Genomic DNA, 17490 nt, shown 5'->3' with positions numbered 1-17490 from the left:
TCCCAGCCCCAAACTGAATATTTTAAAGCAGATATTTTTATAACTTTTAAATCATGTCTTGATATGCTAGTCCTACTATACTAATTTAATTTATTTTCCAAAAGACTATTTTGTGACCCCTTATTTATGTATTGTCCAATATGCTTCTCTCTCTCAATGCCTTCGCCATGACTTAGCCAATGTGCATAGAAAAAACTATGCACTACATTTTAGGTGATGGACTTATTTCAGATGTGTTTCCTGCTTCACTTTCAAAGCCAGTTGTGTCCAGCACCATAAGTGAGACTGGTTACCTTTCACCAGTTCCACCTACCCATGGCCCAGTTTTTGTCTCTTAGTCTTCCTTCACTGTCCACTTGACAATTCCAAGTGTCAAACTTTCCTTAACTCTTACCATCTCCCCTACTTAGCAGGCACATCAGCTGGGAATAGTATGTGAGGTTCTCTGTTCAAGGAAGCAGTTAGGACAAAGAACCTAAAACAGAGTCCTAAGCCTGGCATTCAAACTCCTCCAAAATATAGTGTTTTCTTGATAGTCTATCTGGAACAGAAAATAAAGGATTTTCATCTGCCAAATTTATGATTATGTTATTCTCCCTTCCTAACTCTCTTCTCTCCTTGGATATGAGCACGGCTGAAGATTGAACACCAGAGCCACGCACGCTCTGGATGATACGTATTATCCATGACACTCATGTACTGCTTTACTAGAAGAGAGAGTCTTAGTTATGTAAGGACAAAATAATCCTTTTGTGGAGACCATTTGCTTCATAATTAACATTTTTTGAGTAAGCACTCCCTGTTAGTTTTTTCCCTATGGTTAAATCTTCTCAAGAATGTCAGTGGGATAGGTCACAAAATATTGAGGATATTTGCAGCTCCTATGCTTTTTTCTAGGACTGGCTTTTATTTCTTTTTTTCTGAAACCACTCTTTACCTTCCTTCCTCCCTTCCTTTCTTTGTTTCTCTCCTTTTCCCCTTTTTTCTTCTCTCCCCCTTCTTTATTTGTCCTTCCTTTCTCTTTTTCTCTTTCCCCCTCCCTCTCTCTCTTCCCCCCTTCCTCCCTTCCTTCTTTTTCTTGCTTGTTTGCTTGCTTGCTTTTTTTCTTCTTTCCCTTTCCTGCGCAGGCTAGTCTTGAATTCTTGGACTCAAATGACTGTCCCACTTCCACCTCCTGAGTAACTAGTAGCCAAGATTACAGAAGTGTATCATTATGTCCAATGAGCCATGTCTCAAGCACTCACACATCTGCCTGTTGTTCCACCAATGCTTACTTTCCTCCTCTCTCCCTGCTTCACTAGTTATTACAGGTTTGAACTCTGGGCTTGGGCACTGTCCTTGAGTTTTTGTGTTCAAGACTAGCATTCTAAAACTGTGGAGCACAGCTCTACTTCCAGCCTTTTGTGGTTAACTGGAGATAAGAGTCGAAACATGTTTTCGATCTGATTTGGCTTTGAACCATGATCTCAGATCTCAGCCTCCGGAGTAGCTAGGATTACAGGTATGTGAGCCACTGGCCCCTGGCTTCTATATGCTTTAAAATATATAACCAATAAATTCTGTACTGAGGGCCTACTCTGTAAAGGAAACTTTATCTGGGCATCCTGGGGGATACAAAGAAATAAAACACAACAGAGTACAGAGAAAGAGAAGACTTAGATTCTGCTTTTAAATGGTTGTAATCCAAAGGAGGCCATTTTGTCTCTGAAGTACATATTTTAGGCTTACAATAAATGCCTGTTTAGATCAGTCTTAGACTGATATAACCACATGTCAAGCCTGATTGGCTCAAAACAATAGAATTTAGTTTCTGGTAGTTCTGGAGGCTGAAAGCTCAAGATAAAGGTTAGTATAGTTTCCTCTGAAGCCTCTTATTGGCTTGCAGGTGGCCTTCTCACTCATCATAAGGCCTGTCCTCTGTAGTGTGTGCATCTTTGCTCTCTTTCTATACCCAGTTTTTCTCTTCTTATATATGAGGCTCCAGATACATTGGATTAGTGCCCACACTTAAAGTTTCATTTTAGCTTAATCATTTCTTTAAAGGCCCAATTTCCAAATGCAATCTCATTCTGAAGTCCTGGACATTAGAGCTTGAAATGTAGTGAAGTCTGGGAGACTTCAATACATCGCGTTTCAGTAGATTTAATTTAGCCCAGAGTACTGTGCAATGACCGGCTCATTGTAGTCCTACGGGATTAGCTCTATGTTCCATGGGAGTGGAAACAGTTGCAGAACTGCCTGTAAATTGCTGACTAATACATGCTTAGATTTTCAGAGGCCATCAGATATGCCTCCTCAAGTTTTATGGTATGAAATGCAATGTAGGGCACAGAGAAGTCCTTAATTTATAAGCAATTAACAAAAGTATGTATCTTTATATCAGGTTTTCCAGCTTTCAGTATCAGGTAGAATTTCTTGACATGACCCACACAAAATGCAAGGAACCTTATCTCCTTGGATTATTGTCTACAACTTCTTGAAGCCTAGTTTTCTACCATTGTTGCTCCTGTCATTAAATTTGTTTTTTTTTCCCCCAGTTGTCTTATCAAGAAAGCAACTGGCATAGGTGGCAACATATTGCATATATTTACAGGGGAGTAAAGGTAATTGGCATAAATGAACCCAGGCAAGGTCTTATATAGGTGTTGCTGGCTCAAAAGTTAGATGAGTTAAGGAACAGGGAGAAGGGACGAGTGGTCAGTATGGGAATTGCTGATATCTAGAGAGCAAAGTTGATGATACAGTGAATAGGTTCTTATCTAGTGGATGGAGAAGCATCAGGCTAAGAATTTCTGGGGAAGTTTCTCTGGTAGCATGCAATATATTGCCTCACACTCTTCCAACCAATGAAAAAGCCTCTTAATAACTTGAAACTGGGGCAGGTAGTTTGGCCTAGTGGTAGAGTGCTTGCCTAGCATACATGAAGACCCGGGTTTGATTTCTTGGTACCGCATCCCCACGTACATAGAAAAAAAAAAAGCTGGAAATGGTATTGCAGCTGAAGTGGTAGAGTGCTAGCCTTGAGGAAAGCCCAAGGACAGTGTTCAGGCCCTGATTTCAAGCCCCAGGACTGGCAAAACAAAAACAAAAACAAAAACAAAACTTGGAACTGCTGGTCTCTGAGCATTGATGGAAGCAACAACATATTTTGACAGTACAGGAAGAATGTGGCTCTACTGGTTACTTAGGGCTGGTTTGTTGGTAGACTTCTCAGTCATACCAGTTTTGTTCAACATTTTGAATATCATCCTCATATCAAAGTACCATTACTTGATTTGGGAGGATCAAATGTCTGTCAAAGGCACCAGCTATCCTACTAGTTTTTATATAAAAATGTACATGATAAATTTCACTTGGCATTCAGGATTCAGGATGATAAATAACTTGATGCTGTAATGTACAGTTCTAATTAACATCAGCACTGAAGTCACCAGAACTGTCACTTTCTCTTTATAGCAGTAACTACTGACAATTTGTCTTTGTTTCCTGGATCTCCTCCCATACATTAGCCAATGCAGGCATCTATTTTATATTTCAACCTCCTTTCCTTCTTCTTTTTTTTTTTTTCCAGTCCTGGGACTTGAATTCTGGGCTTGGGCACTGTCTCTGAGCTCCTTTTGCTCAAGGTGAGCACTCTGTTTCTTGAGTCACACTGACACTTGTTTTTTTGAGTAGTTTATTGGAGATAAGAGTCTCACCTACTTTCCTATCCTGGTTGCCTTCAAACCTTGATCTTCAGATCTTAGCTTCTTGAGTAGCAAGAATCATAGGCATAAGCCACGGGGCCTGGCCCATTTCCTTAATGAAGACAAAAACAAATAAACAAACAAAAACACTTTTTTTTTTTTAAAGAAATGGTGCTGTGGCTCAAGCTTTAGAGCACCAGCCTTGAGCTGAAGAGCTTAGGAATAGCGCCTAAGCCCAGAGTTTAAGCCCATGACTGCCAAAAAATTTTTTTTTAAAATTTGTACCTAAAGTTTTGTTATTGAGTACAAAAATGCAGCACTGGAAGATGGCAACATTTGCTCATTCACTTGTCAAACAACTCTTATGAAGTTCCTACCATGTGTTGAGGATCAGATATGATGTTTGACCAATAATTCCCCTTAGGTTGTGACTTCAGTCTTTTAAAATAACCTCTCTGCCTACCTTCATGTTCCTATTTCCCATATAACATATGATCTCTTAAATGTCTATTTAAGTTCTCGACTGCTTATCTTCTGCCCTCACCATACTTCTCCCAGAATTAACCTTGGCCCCACTGCTCTCTCACCTCCTAACCACTGATAAATCATGCTTCCACTCCATCTCTAGATGGTAAGATTTTATTGCTCTGTGAATTACCTCTGTTTGGTTAACTGGAAGTTCTTCCTTTTCACTCTAATAGGGAAAAGCAGGCAAACAAGACCAATTAAACTCATAAAACTTTGTCTCCAAAAGCCTTCTCCTAGACTCATCTTAGCAGAGATGGCTTCTATGGGGAGCAACTAACTAACCATTTGCTAGTGGCCAAGTCACTTAAATTCTCTGGGCCTCTTTGACCTGCTACAGAGTTTGTGGATACAGGAAAGTTAGTTCAATTAGATGAGGAAAGAGACAAGGGAAAGAGTGTCCCCAGTGTTGTCTGCTCTTGGGAAGTAGAAAAGTGGAGATGGCAAACTCTCTGACAACTCCTACAGAAAAGGTTAAGCATGGAGGAAGAGGAAGGATGTGGGAGTTTGAAAGAGCAGAGGGGGAAAGTTAAACTCTTCCTTAGAACCATAGTTAAAGAGAAGGTAGGTGTAGGCCCTCAGCTTGTGAACCAAGATATGCTGAGCTTGAGGATATAAATGACACATGTGGGCTCCAAGAATGATGCTCCTAAATAAGCTATGTAGTACCAACTTTTATGGTTAGTTGGATATACAACTACTTACATGAAGGTGCTTTGAGAACAAGTAGTTTCGCTTCTGTTTCTAAGAGCTTTCCAGCCTATTATAGTATGCAAACATTTAGTTTGTACAAGTGAACTACAGAATATTCTTAGTGATTCAGAATGATTAACATGCTGAATTATTTTAGCACTAATGTTTGCACTATATTTACATATATTATTTATATGAAATCTTGCATTGTTTACATATTTACTTTTTTGTTTCTTTTGTAATATAAGGTGTTGAGGACAGAGATTCTTTTTTCTGACATTCAACACTTAGGATAGAGTTTGACTTTTAAGATATCTTTGTTGAGCTGGACACTAGTAGCTCACACCTATAATCCCAGATAGTCAGGAGGAAGAGATCTGAGGACCATAGTTTGAAACCAGCCCTGGCAGGAAAATCTGGGAGAGAAAGAGAGGGGGGGGGAGGGAGAGGGAGAGAGGGAGAGAGGGAGAGAGAGACACAGAGAGAGAGAGAGACAGAGAGAGACAGAGACAGAGACAGAGACAGAGACAGAGAAAGAGACAGAGAGAGATGGGGGGGAAGAGAGGGAGGAGGGGGAGAGGGAGAGGGAGAGGGAGACTTTCTCAAGGCTAGAGCTCTACCAACTGAGCCACAGCCCCACTTCTGGTTTTTGTATGTATGTGGTACCAAGAAGTCCAACCCAGGTCTTTGTGCATGCTAGGCAAGCACTCTTACTACTAGGCCAAACTCTCAGCCCTGGAATCTGTCTCTTAAAGATAGTGAAAGGGTGCCATTCTAGCAATTGTTCCTGTTGCTATCAGGAAGGCTAGCTGAGCTACATAAAGGGCAAGCTCCATCTCTGGAGGCTACTGCCCTCCATTCTGAGTTTACCCCATTCAGTATTCATACCTCCTAAACTAGGAAGAAAATCATCTGCTTGATTACACCTTCAAAAAGCCAAAGGTACAAGTAATTTGTTCCTCCTTCTAAAAGTATGAATTTTCAGACTGTTTAAAGAAGAAATCATTATCCTCTGATTCGATAAATTCTTTGAGGAATAAAGTCCAAGGCAAACATCCAGAATTGAGAAGTCAGAGAAAACATCTCAAATTTTATATAAGGAAATGGTGAGATAAATGCAATCCTTAGAAACCAAGACATTAGTAGTAGACATTAGAAGTATAATTTTTTCCATAAAAAGTAATGCTTCTTTTCAGAAAGTTGTATGATTCCTATAATAAGATATACTATCAAGCCAGGTACTGGTGACAAATGCCTGTAATCTAGCTACTTGGAGGCCAAGATCTGAGGATTGCAGTTCAAGCAGGAAAGTCCATGAGACACTTATCTCCAAGAAACTCCTCAAAACCCCAGATGTGGTGTGCTATGGCTCAAGTGGTACAGCGCTAGCTTGAGCACAGAAAAGCTCTGGGACAGTGCCCAGGACTTGAGTTCAAGCCCCATGACTGGCAAAAAATTAAAAATAAACTAAAAACTATCAAATTGGGTGCTGGGAGCTCATACCTATAATTCTTGTTATTCAGGAGGTGGAGATCTGAGGATTGAAGTTTGAAGCCAGATTGGGCAAGAAATTCTACTAACCCCGCCCCCAAACAAAAACAAAAACAGAAGTGGAACTCAAGAGCTAGAATGGTAACCTTGAGCAAAGGCAGGTCAGGGACAGTGAATATATGTTTATGTACATATGTGTATATATAATTCTACTATTATTTGTATTATGATTGTTACAGAAAACTAGATCATAAAAGCAAAGCATAGATTTTTTATATTTGTTGACCAATTTCTAAAAATATATGTACGTTTTGTTCTATAACTCTAATCAATCTGTGTCTAGATAAAGAACATTATCTTGCTTACAGTAGGTACTTAGTAATCTTTATTAGATAATGAAGGAACCAGAAGAGAATTTAGAGAAATTCCTGGAATTTATATTTATCATATTTCTTTTATTCTAGATTGTGTGTGTGTGTGTGTGTGTGTGTGTGTGTGTGTGTGTGTGTCTCGGGGGAGGGGTGAATTGTAGGGCTTAAACTCAGGGCCTGGATGCTGTACCTGAGTTCTTTTGCTCAAGGCTAGCATTCTACCACTTTGAACCACAGGTCCCTTTCTGGTTTTCTGGAGATAAGAGTCTCACAGACTTTCCTGTTCTGGATAGCTTTGAATTGTAATCCTCAAATCTCAATCTCATGAGTGGCAAAGATTATAAACATCAGCCACCATGCCCAGCTAGATTTTTAAATATATGACAAAATAAGTTTATGTGAAGAAAAAGACCAGCTTTTCAATATTTTCTATTCTTTCACAGAGAGAAAAGGAAAAGAAGAAAATACTGAAACATTAACAGTATTTCATTTATCAACTAAGTGAACTTGGTTATTTTCAAAACTTTTTAACAATATCTAACCAGGAAAGAATGATGTGTTTAGAGGATCATCCATGATAGCAAGTTATAAATTCAAGGTAACAAATCTCATATTTAAAAGTATAAGTTCTATGGTAAGCTTGGAGGTGGAATATGTGTGATATCATCCAAAGCCCACAATAGTCCTTGAAATGTGGCACCCAGACCTTTTTTTGGTGGGAAATGGGGCTTGAACTGGGCCTGGGTGCTGTCCCTGAGCTCTTCAGCTCAAGTCTACCATCCTATCCTTGGGTCTGGGCAATGTGCCTAAGCTCCTGAGCACCTCAGTTCAAGGTTACCACCCTACCCTTGAGCCAAGCCCCACTTCCCATTTTCTAGAAGCTAATTGGAGGTAAGAGTCTCAGAGTCTCAGGTCCTTTTGTGCCTGGACTGGCTTTGAACCTTGATCCTCAGATCTCAGCTTCCTGAGTAGCTAGGATTACAGGCATGAGCCACCACCTGGCCAGACTTGACTTTTTTTTTTTTTAAATCTCAGAAGGGTACAAGGAAAGAATTCATTGCAATGTACTTTAAAAAATCCGTGGGGCTTGAACTCAGAGCCTGGGTACTGTCCCTGAGCTCTTTGTACTCAAGGCTAGTATTCTAGCACTTAAGCTACAGTGCCACTTCCAAGTTTTGTGTAGTTAATTGGAGATAAGAGTCTCACAAGGACTTTTCTCCTGGCTTTGAACCAAGATCCTCAGATCTCAGCCTCCTGAGTAGCTAGCTAGAACTATAGGCATGAGCCATCGACACTTGACTTGCAATGTACTTTGTTTTTGTTTTTTTGGTTGATCATGGGGCTTGAACTCTGGGCCTAGACATTGTCAGCTCAAGTCTAGTACTCTACCACTTGAGCCACAGTACCACATCCAGGTTTCTGGCTGTTTAATTGGAGAAAAGAGTCTTACACACTTTGCTGCAGGGGCTGACTTTGAACTGTAATCCTCAGATCTCAGCCTCCTGAGTAGCTAGAACTACAGAGGTGGGCTACCAGCACCCAGCTTGCAGTGCACCTTTAATAGTAAAAAATAAATAAAAAATTCTGAGAGGCTCAAAGTAAAGCAAAGCATATATAAAAGGTTCAACATCCAATTAAGTGAAGTAAGCCAGACTCAAAGGAACATAGGCTCAATGGTTTCCCTCATTTGTCATAATCAGTAGAAACCTTGGGCTCTCCTAGCAGAGATTCACAATAGAACAAAATCTAGATACATAAGGCCATATAGACTGATGCTAAATGTAAGGACCTCCAGGATATAGAAACAAAAGCCATATAATGAGTGATTGTTGTCCTTAATGTACTATATTATCTCTCATCTCTTTTGCTGTCCCTTGGTTATCTCATAGTTACAATATTTCACCTTGTTATCGCATATATTTTATATATGGTTAATTGGTTATTTGAAATAGGATAGGGAAGGGGGGAAATTAAGATGAATGGGGGGAGGGGGGAGGGAAATGGGGACCATGACATGAGAAAGGGTATCAATATTCGTGAAGAAATGTACCTTCTATCTGGTGAATATAATGTAACCCTTCTATTAATTACAATAAAAATATATGGGGGAAAAAAAGGTTCAACATCCAATCTGGATTGCAAAGTGACTCAAGGTCCTATTGTTCGGAAATAAAAAAGACAGAAGTATTCAGAAACCCTTTATCTAAAGTGCTGCACCTGGTTGTAAACTGAGGCTTCATCTGTGTCAAAAAGGATTTAGAGTGTTTAGGCAGAAGAGAGAGGGATGCTTCCTTTTTACTTATATAATTACAAACACCAAAGTTTCCTGATATCTATGATTTTAAAGCACAAAGTTTTCAATGAATAGGAAAGCAGTAGTCACTCAAAGAAGGGGATTATTATGACATATACAGCTGCAGTATGTCCTTAGAAGACACTGAATCCTGTTAATTTCGCAGCTGGCTTTATCTGTGTCTATTATTCTAGCCTGCTGAATAGCTGGGCAGATTTTTACTAATTAGTTTGAGCTCATTTTTACGTTTTCATGGGCAATCCTAAATGTCCTATTTGAAGTGTTTTGCATATATTATTATTTTGGGGGATGTGCTGGGGCTTGAACAGAAAGCCCTGCATGTCTTAGGCAGACGTTCTACACTTTGTACATGCTCTTAGCCCTTTTTACTTTATTTTTCTAATGAGGTCCACATTTATGCCTGGTCTGGCTTGGACAGTGATCCTTTTATTTGCACTTCTGTGGAGCTGGGATGGTGAATGTGCTTTACCTTACTTTTTATTGGTTGTGATGGGAGTCTCGTGAACTTTATTGCCTGAGCTGGCCTCAAACCTAGACCTTCCAAACCTGTCTCCCAAGTAGCTAAGATTACAGGGTATGTACCACCGCACCTAGTTTGCATATTTTATTTTATTTTATTTTTGCCAGTCTTGGGGCTTGATATTTTCTTGTTCTAGGCTAGAGCTCTACCACTTGAGCCACAGTGCCACTTCTGGCTTTTTCTGTTTATGTGGTACTGAGGAATCAAACCCACAGCTTCATGCATGCTAGGCAAGCACTCTACCACTAAGCCACATTCTCAGCCCTACATTATTTTATTTAATCTTTGCAATAATCCTTTGAAGCAAGTCCTAGTCTCCTATTTTGTAAATGAGGCTTAGAGAGCATAAAGTGGTTTTTCCAAGGGTCACAAAGCTAGTAAGTGGCTTGGGTCTACACAATTTTTTTTCCCCAGTCCCGGGCTTGAGCTCAGGGCCTGAGCACTGTCCTTGGACTTTCTCAAGGTCAGAGCTCTACCATTTGAGCCTCAGCACCACTTCTGGCTTTTTTTTTCTCTATATATGTGGTACTGAGGAATGAAATCCAGGTCTTTGTGCATGCTAGGTAAGCACTCTACCACTAAGCCAAACTCCTGGCCCCAGGTCTGCACAATTTTTAAGTCTAGTCTTTATAACATTTAAAATGCAGACCAATGTATAAATGAAAGACTATTCAATATAAAATTGATTAAAAAAAAAACCCAGAGCTTGTTATATATGAGAAGTAGAAGACTCATCCATTCATGTAGGTAGGATCATAGTTTAGAATACATTTTTTAGAAGTCAATGTGGTGAATATGTAGTAAAAGAATAAATAAAGCTTACCCTTTGATTTAGCACTTTATTTCATATAAGAAAATATTCAAACAAAATAGTTATAGCGTTATTTCAAAAAACACAGAAGAACAGAACCACTGTAAACATCTGTGGTAAGGTACTGGTTGAATAAATATATAGTATAAGACCATTCAGTTATTAATGAAAATTATATTACATAAAGCTACCAAAATATCAACGAGCATTTATAGTGTAACTTTATTTTGTGAGAAACTGAATATATAAACTGCATTTATATGTACAGACATATGTATATAGATTTGAAATGTGTGAAATTGTATTCATATTGTTTTTCTCTGCCTCAGTGTTTTACCTCTTTAATATTTTATGAACCCATATCATTACTACAAAGCAAAAAACTACTTGCTAAAAGTATGTCAACAGTAAATCAGTTCTTGCTTCAGTAACTGGAATGCTTTCATATACACTAACTGTAAGTTTTATAGAACTGAAAATCTATTGTACTTTGGAGAAAGTTCAATAGATGTATTATAGTTCCTGGTCACAGAACTAATGTGTTTTAATTCTACCAAAGGATTACTATTAATGTATGACATCAGTAGTGCCTAGACTAATATGAGATCTATGTAGGTTATAAAAGTTAAATATTATCTTACATTTTCATTTTGAAAAAATCTCTTTAAATCACTTTCCTTTAATTGGGGTCAGTTCTATTTATTGATTGGCACAGTACTTTGGGGAGTAAAGAAATTTTCACTTACCTGACTAAAGTAAATGGATTTTAGAGAGGCTACTGTAGGGTTCAGGAAGTAAATCTAACTAATGAATCTCCCAGTAAGCAGGGTTCCTGAAGGCTAGTGGGGGCTAGCTGCATTTAAGAAAGTGTGTCTGGTTAGTAAAAGCAGATGGAATCAGAGAAACTAAAAAGGACTGAGACAAGATGGCCATTTAGGAGAGATAAGAGGGAGATTTCACTGCTTTGGCAAGTGATTGTGACTTGTAGAGGAAAGAGCAAAAAGTCAAGAGTTTACCTTAGAAGGAATTTTACCCTAGGAAAAAAATGTTTTCTTTAGCATCCTTGGATGGCTACGGCAATATAGACAATACTTAAGTTTCATTCACCATTCAGCAAGATCTCAACACTTGCTTGGCATGATGATACATACCTCTAATCCCTGCTATTGGGATGTTGAAGCAGGAAGACTGAGGGCTGGAGTTCAGCTGGGGCTACATATCAAGACCCTGTTTGTTTGTTTGCTTTTGTCAGTCCTGGGGCTTGAACTCAGGGCCTGAGCAATGTCCTTGAGCTTTCTCAAGGCTAGCATTCTGCCAATTGAGCCACAGCACCACTTCTAGCTTTTTTCAGTGTATGTGGTACCAAGGAATTGAACCAAGAGCTTTGGGACTGCTAGGCAAGCACTCTACCACTAAGCCACTCTCCTAATCCCCCCTCCCCCCTGCCTTTTTTAGTCAAAATGAATAAAATCTGAACACTGTGTGCACCACTTCTGGCTTTTTCTGTATATGTGGTACTGAGGAATTGAACCCCTGCTAGACAAGCACTCTATTACTAGGCAGTGTTTCCAACCCTGTGTTGAGGCTGTTTTAAAGTTAACACACTACACAGAAGAGTAGTGGTTGTGGGGGGTGAGGGTGGGGGTGGGGACTGGAAGGTGATCTAAGTATTACGAGTTGAGGAAGTGGCACTGTGGTTCAATATGGTAGGGTGCTAGCCTTGAGCTAACGAGCTTAGGGACAGTGCCCAGGCCCCACGACCAGCCTCCCCCCCCCCCCCAAAAAGAGTTGAAGTTCTGGAAATAGAATTAACCTGATTAACCTGTGAGAAAGGGGTGGGGGAAGTAAATACTTGAGGATACCAACCTTGGGGATCCTTTGGTAGTGAAAAGACATTCAGATGGGCTGGGAGTTTGGCCTAGTGGTAGAGTGCCTGCCTAGCATGCACAAAGACCCGGGTTTGATTCCTCAGTACCACATACATAGAAAAAGCCAGAAATGGTGTGGTGGCTCAGAGTAGAATACTAGCCTTGAGGAAAGCCCAAGGACAGTGCTCAGGCCCTGAGCTCAAGCCCAGGACTGGCAAAAAAAAAAAAAAAAGACGTTCAGAAAGCAGGTAGAAAGACGGAGAATGACGCAGAAGGCAGGGAGAGAGAATATCAAAAGGGAATAGTTAGAAGCATCAAGGTTGTATAAAGCCACAAGTCAGGAAGATCAAGGTGTCCACTGCCTCTGGCAAGCAGCGAAGTCTAGGGAGATAGGAGGACAAACGACTCCTTTGAAAGTACCAGAGACCAAGATGAAGGCACTTTGCAATGTTTAGATTGAACTGGACTGGGAAACAGGCCCTGCCAAGGATCAATTAAGTGAGCTTACTTGAAATGAAGGCGGGTGTGAGTCGGAGGTTGTCTCCAGTAAACCCAGAGCAGCACAGAGTGTCCGGCTGTGGAGAGAGGTTGGTGTGTCCAACATTCAGTTAGGAGAAGACTTTTACCCAGGCTGCCTTTGAGAAGAGAATGGGACATGCTGGGAGGAGCCAGCCGCGGCAGGGTAAGCCGAGGCCGGGGGAATGGAGGACTGGGAGGTGGAGGCCAGCTAGTCAGGACAGGCGTCCCGAGGAAGGCCCGACCGTGCACTTTTCACTGAGCACCTCCCAGGCGGGAAAGTGGACTTACTTGGCGAGTCCTAGGGTGCAGGTTGCTTTCCAGATAAAAGTCATCACTTGCTCGTGGGGCTGTTCTGCTGATGTGATTTCTCTAGTGACAAGAAGGTAGCACTTAGATTCAGAAGAGAGGCGCGGGCCCCCTCGAGAGCAAAGGTCGTTGAAGGACAGACACAGCTGGGGATGGCGGAGCTGGACGGGTCAGGCAGGTGTGTCCCTCTGTAAAACCAGGTGGGCAGCGGATCTCCCGTCTCCCCTGTCCGACAGCTGGGAAAATCATCTCGGCCACCACCTCCCAGTTTCACAGACTAAGAAAACGAGGCCCGCGGGATGTTGTCTCCCTCGAGTAAGACAACACATTAGAGAGAGACAGGCGGAGGACAGGCTCCTCCCCCGCCCCCGCCGGGGCTGGGGCGCGGGCACCACCCACCCACCGAGATAAAGGGCGGCGGGCGGCGGCGGGCCCGGGCCCCGCCGTGGGCATCCTGGGGTTCGAGGCCGCTTCCCGGCGGCGGGCGGAGGACCGCCTCGAGGGGAGGTCGGCAGCGGGGAGCCTGGGCCTCCTTTCCCCACACTTGGTTAGGACGCGGGCCGCGGCGGGCCGGCGGCCGGCAGAGGGCGCGGGGCGGCTCCTGGGAGGGCAGGCGGGGCGCGCCGTCGAAGCTCGCCCGCCCCGAGTCGCCGGGGTCCCCCCCACCCCGCCCCCGCCGCCGGGGGCCGAGCGGTCCGAGCCGCGGGCGGCCGGAGGGCGGGGCGGGGCGGGGCCGCGGGCGGCGGGCGGGGCGGGGCGCGGAGGGGGCGGGGCCGCGAGCGGGGGGCGGCGGCGGCGGCGGCGGCGGCGGCGGCCGAGGAGGAGGAGAACATGGCGGCCGCGCAGAGCGGCTGAAATGCCTGTTCTTCAGGCCGGGCGAGCGGGAGTCTGACGCGATCCGCAGAGCCCCGACCTCCGACGGTTGGACCGCAGCCTCGAGCGTCTCGGCCGCTGGCTCGCCGCTGCTCCCTCCGGCAGAGCCTCCGCCGGGGTCGCCCTGCATCACCCCTGCGGGGGGGACCCTTGCGCCGGAGGAGGGGGCCGGAGAGCGGCGGCGGCGGTCGCCTGGGCCCCGGGGGTCGGGCGCCCCAGCCCGAGGAGCGGCGCAGGCCGCGGCGGGCGCCACCACGACCGCCCGCGAGCGCGGCGCCCGGGAGCGCGGCCCAGAGGCGGCGGCAGGTGAGTGGCGGCGGCGGCGGGCGGGAGCCTCGCGGTGGGTGCAGCTGTCACGAGCCGCGCGGCCGCGGCGGCCCTAGGGGGCGGGGAGCAGCTGCCCCTCCGCCCCTGCTCGCCTTTCTCTGCGCTCCCCTCCCGCTCCCACTTCGCCCGAGTTCCCCTCCGGGCCCCGCCGCGCGGCTGCGGGGGGCGGAGGTCGCAGCTGTCACGGCAGCCGCTGGGGGTGGCCCGGGCGGGCCAGCCCGCTGCGGAGCGCCGTCCCCGCGCCGCGCGGCGCCTGCCCCACTTAGCGAAGGGCGAGCATCCGCGGAGGGCGCGCGAGGCTGCGCGGCCGCGGGCCCGGGGGGGAGCGGGCGCCCCGAGCCGCCGCCGAGAGGGGGAGCCGGAATTCGGCGCGGGCGCCCCTCGGCCCCGACGAGCGCCGTGACCTTGGCGGGCCCGCCAACCTCTCCGAGTCTCGCTCGCCCCGACGGCGAAATGGGGGCTGCGGCGGCGTGCCGTCCCCACCGCTCAGCGCTCGACGGCGCCGCAGCCTAGCCTCGCCGCCTCTGCCTTCGCTCTGCCTCCCCGGGCCAAGGCTTCCGAGGTAGCAGTGAGTGCGTGCAGCGCAGTTGCCCCTTGCAGCCGAGGCCAGGGACCCAGCTGGGGAGCGAACGTCTTTAGCCGAGGATTGGAGGTGGGGTTGGTGAGTGGACAGTGGTCGGACACGAGCTCTCGCTGGTCTTTAGGAAGAGATGAGGCGAAACTGGAAACCAGGGTCCCTCGCCCTTCCTATCCAACTACGATGGCTTTTAAAAGATAATAATAATAATTTTATTTATTTTTAAACTCAGTGACTCTCCTGGGCCAGACACTACTTGGCCTGGAAATAATAAAAGGAGACCTAGGAATTGCCGGTCTGCGATCAGGCGTTTGTCACTTGTGTGTGTGACAAGGGCAGGCCGTGGTGCTGTGGCCGCAGAGTTTGGTGGGGAGGAAAACTTTAGGCTGGAGGATCTGATGGCCTTTCTTGCTTAGTTCATCTTGTTCATTGTAGTGGCGCACAGAAGGGGCGGGTGTCCTTGTGGAGAAGGTGACATTCTTTTTTCTCTGGAGACAGTGAATTTTTTAATGTGCAGTGCGATGTTGGCGACGGAAGGGTGAATCGCAGCCCCAGCACCCTGTGGCTGGCAAGAGGAATCTTGATTTATGAGGCACGATGCTTTACACTTCAGTAGTGAGAACTCTGCAAATGTCTGTGCAAGACATGATTGCCTTGTAGCGTAGATTATGTTGGAACAGTTGCAGAGATGACTTTCAAGGGTTAAATTTGTTTGAGGTTTGTCTCCTCTTCTGGAGTTGGTTGGAGGTTTGTCTTTAAAAAAAAAAAAAAGTTGGCCAAAGGGGCCTCTCAGCTAGTTTCACAGAAGCAGTGATGTAGTAGGAAGGGGGTCGGATTTCTTCACATTGGGAATAATGTGATTTGCTTGGGTCTTTTGGTTCTCAAATTAGAAATAGTTTTGGGTTAAAGGTAGCCATGGGATTTGACTCCGTTTAATAAGCAGGCATTCCTTAAGCAATTTGTCATAAAGGTGATAAAATGGATGTGTTTCTACATTATCACCTGTACTTTGTGGAAAGGTCTAATTTGGTTTTATGAACTAATAGTCTGCATTACTTTCTTTCCATTTCTTATTCAGACTTTTTGCCACCCAATCAGTGAGTCAAAAAAAGAGAAGGGACAGAGTAAAGAATATATATGCATAAATATTGTTTGGAGAGAAAATAACAGGGCCACTGCTTATAAGTGTAAGGTATTTGGCTTGACTTTTGTACACATTTCACACTAATTTATGACACTTATTTAACTCACTGAACTTTGGATTATGGGCGCAAAACTTGGATTTTACATAGTTTATAGTTAATCTCTTCCTTCTGAGAAAGTCTGTAAGCTTGTGTCTATTAAATTTTTTTGTGTGTATATATGGTTTAAGCCCAGGGAGTGTTTTTAGTTCTGCATGTTTTTGGATAAGTGGTTTTATTGGAAAAAAAAAAAGCTGATGGAACTAATGGTGATTGTTCTATTTTAACTGGGATTATACAGACAATTGCATTTCCTTCCTCTTTGTGCCAACATTTGTTTTTCTTTCTCCCTCACTTCCAAGGTTTCATTTCTAGAAATCTGTGCTGCAAACAGAAGCAGTAGTTTGTATAATCCCAAGAACTTGCTTATGCCAGGAAGCTGTAAGGGTAGCATGAAGTGGGTGTGATATGAAGATACCACTACTACTTAAGACATTTAACTGTTAAGGGAGTCTAGGGTCAAAGTGTAATTTTTGCTATGTTTCCTGTTTTCTGTGTATGTGTTAATCTTTTGGTGGGCCGAGGAGTGGGTTGCTAGGTGCTGACTGGTGTATGTTGTGAAAGTGTTGGCAAGTATGCTTTTACTCTATAGGGAGACGTGGTAAACAAGCCTAAATAATTTAAAGATGTTGTTCCCAGGATGGAATGTTCTCTGCATGTCCTCTTGATCCCCTTAATCCAGTGAGCAGTCTTACTAGGACTAAATGTTGAGTAAGTGCTGCAAGTGGTGTAGAGGTGCTGAAAGGTAGAGTGAGGTATGGATTGGACATCCTTGAAAATCTTTTTTGGACTGCATACCAGACTCTGATTTGGTATATACTGACTGTGATTCAGACATGGTTTGAATATTGTGTTGCATGGAGTTGATTGGCTTTAAGCCATATGGCATAACTTAAGTTTTTCATTATAGGACAGGTATGGAAGGTCAAAACAAGTACATGACACTTAGTGGAATCCCTTAAGTTATAAAGCATAGGAGATCCCCAGGATGCTCATTATTGCTTTGGCAGTGATTTTGCCTTCTAAATAAGATAATCACAGTAATTCTCAGAGGGCCATCTATTACTTTCCTGGCAGAGGTCCAAAAACATTGTGGTGGGCGCCTTTCTACATTACCTGCAAATAAATGTTGAATGCAGGATTGGATGAACACTTGTATTTCAGGAGTTGGATGATAAAGGACTGTATCCAGTCTGGGATGCAGACCATATAAATTTCTTCCCACTTTATATAACTTTGCTACCCTTTTAGACTAGATTATAGGGAACAACTTTGCTGTTTCTCCATCATGTTAGTCAAGAATTTAATCTTTGGATATGGCCTCATTGTCTCTGATCTTTTTCTTACTATTGCAGATGAGTTCTAAAT

The 17490-nt window shown here is 44.0% G+C and overlaps 1 long non-coding RNA gene across 1 annotated transcript in view; it reads right to left on the bottom strand.

The window, feature by feature from the left end:
• Positions 1-13745, bottom strand: part of LOC150061020 (uncharacterized) — a 102964-nt gene extending 89219 nt beyond the window's left edge. The window contains exons 1-3 of the long non-coding RNA XR_016536289.1: positions 13508-13745; positions 13087-13167; positions 12788-12854 (exon numbers count right to left, since the gene is read on the bottom strand). This is a non-coding gene — a long non-coding RNA (uncharacterized LOC150061020). The remainder of the gene's footprint in view (positions 1-12787; positions 12855-13086; positions 13168-13507) is intronic.
• Between the last annotated feature and the right edge of the window lie 3745 nt (positions 13746-17490).

Source organism: Megascapheus bottae, chromosome 7 (assembly GCF_031878675.1).
Source record: "Megascapheus bottae isolate mThoBot1 chromosome 7, mThoBot2.hap1, whole genome shotgun sequence".
NCBI lineage: Eukaryota > Metazoa > Chordata > Mammalia > Rodentia > Geomyidae > Megascapheus > Megascapheus bottae.
The sequence above is the reverse complement of the archived record's forward strand: the minus strand, read 5'-3'. Positions and strand labels throughout refer to the sequence as shown.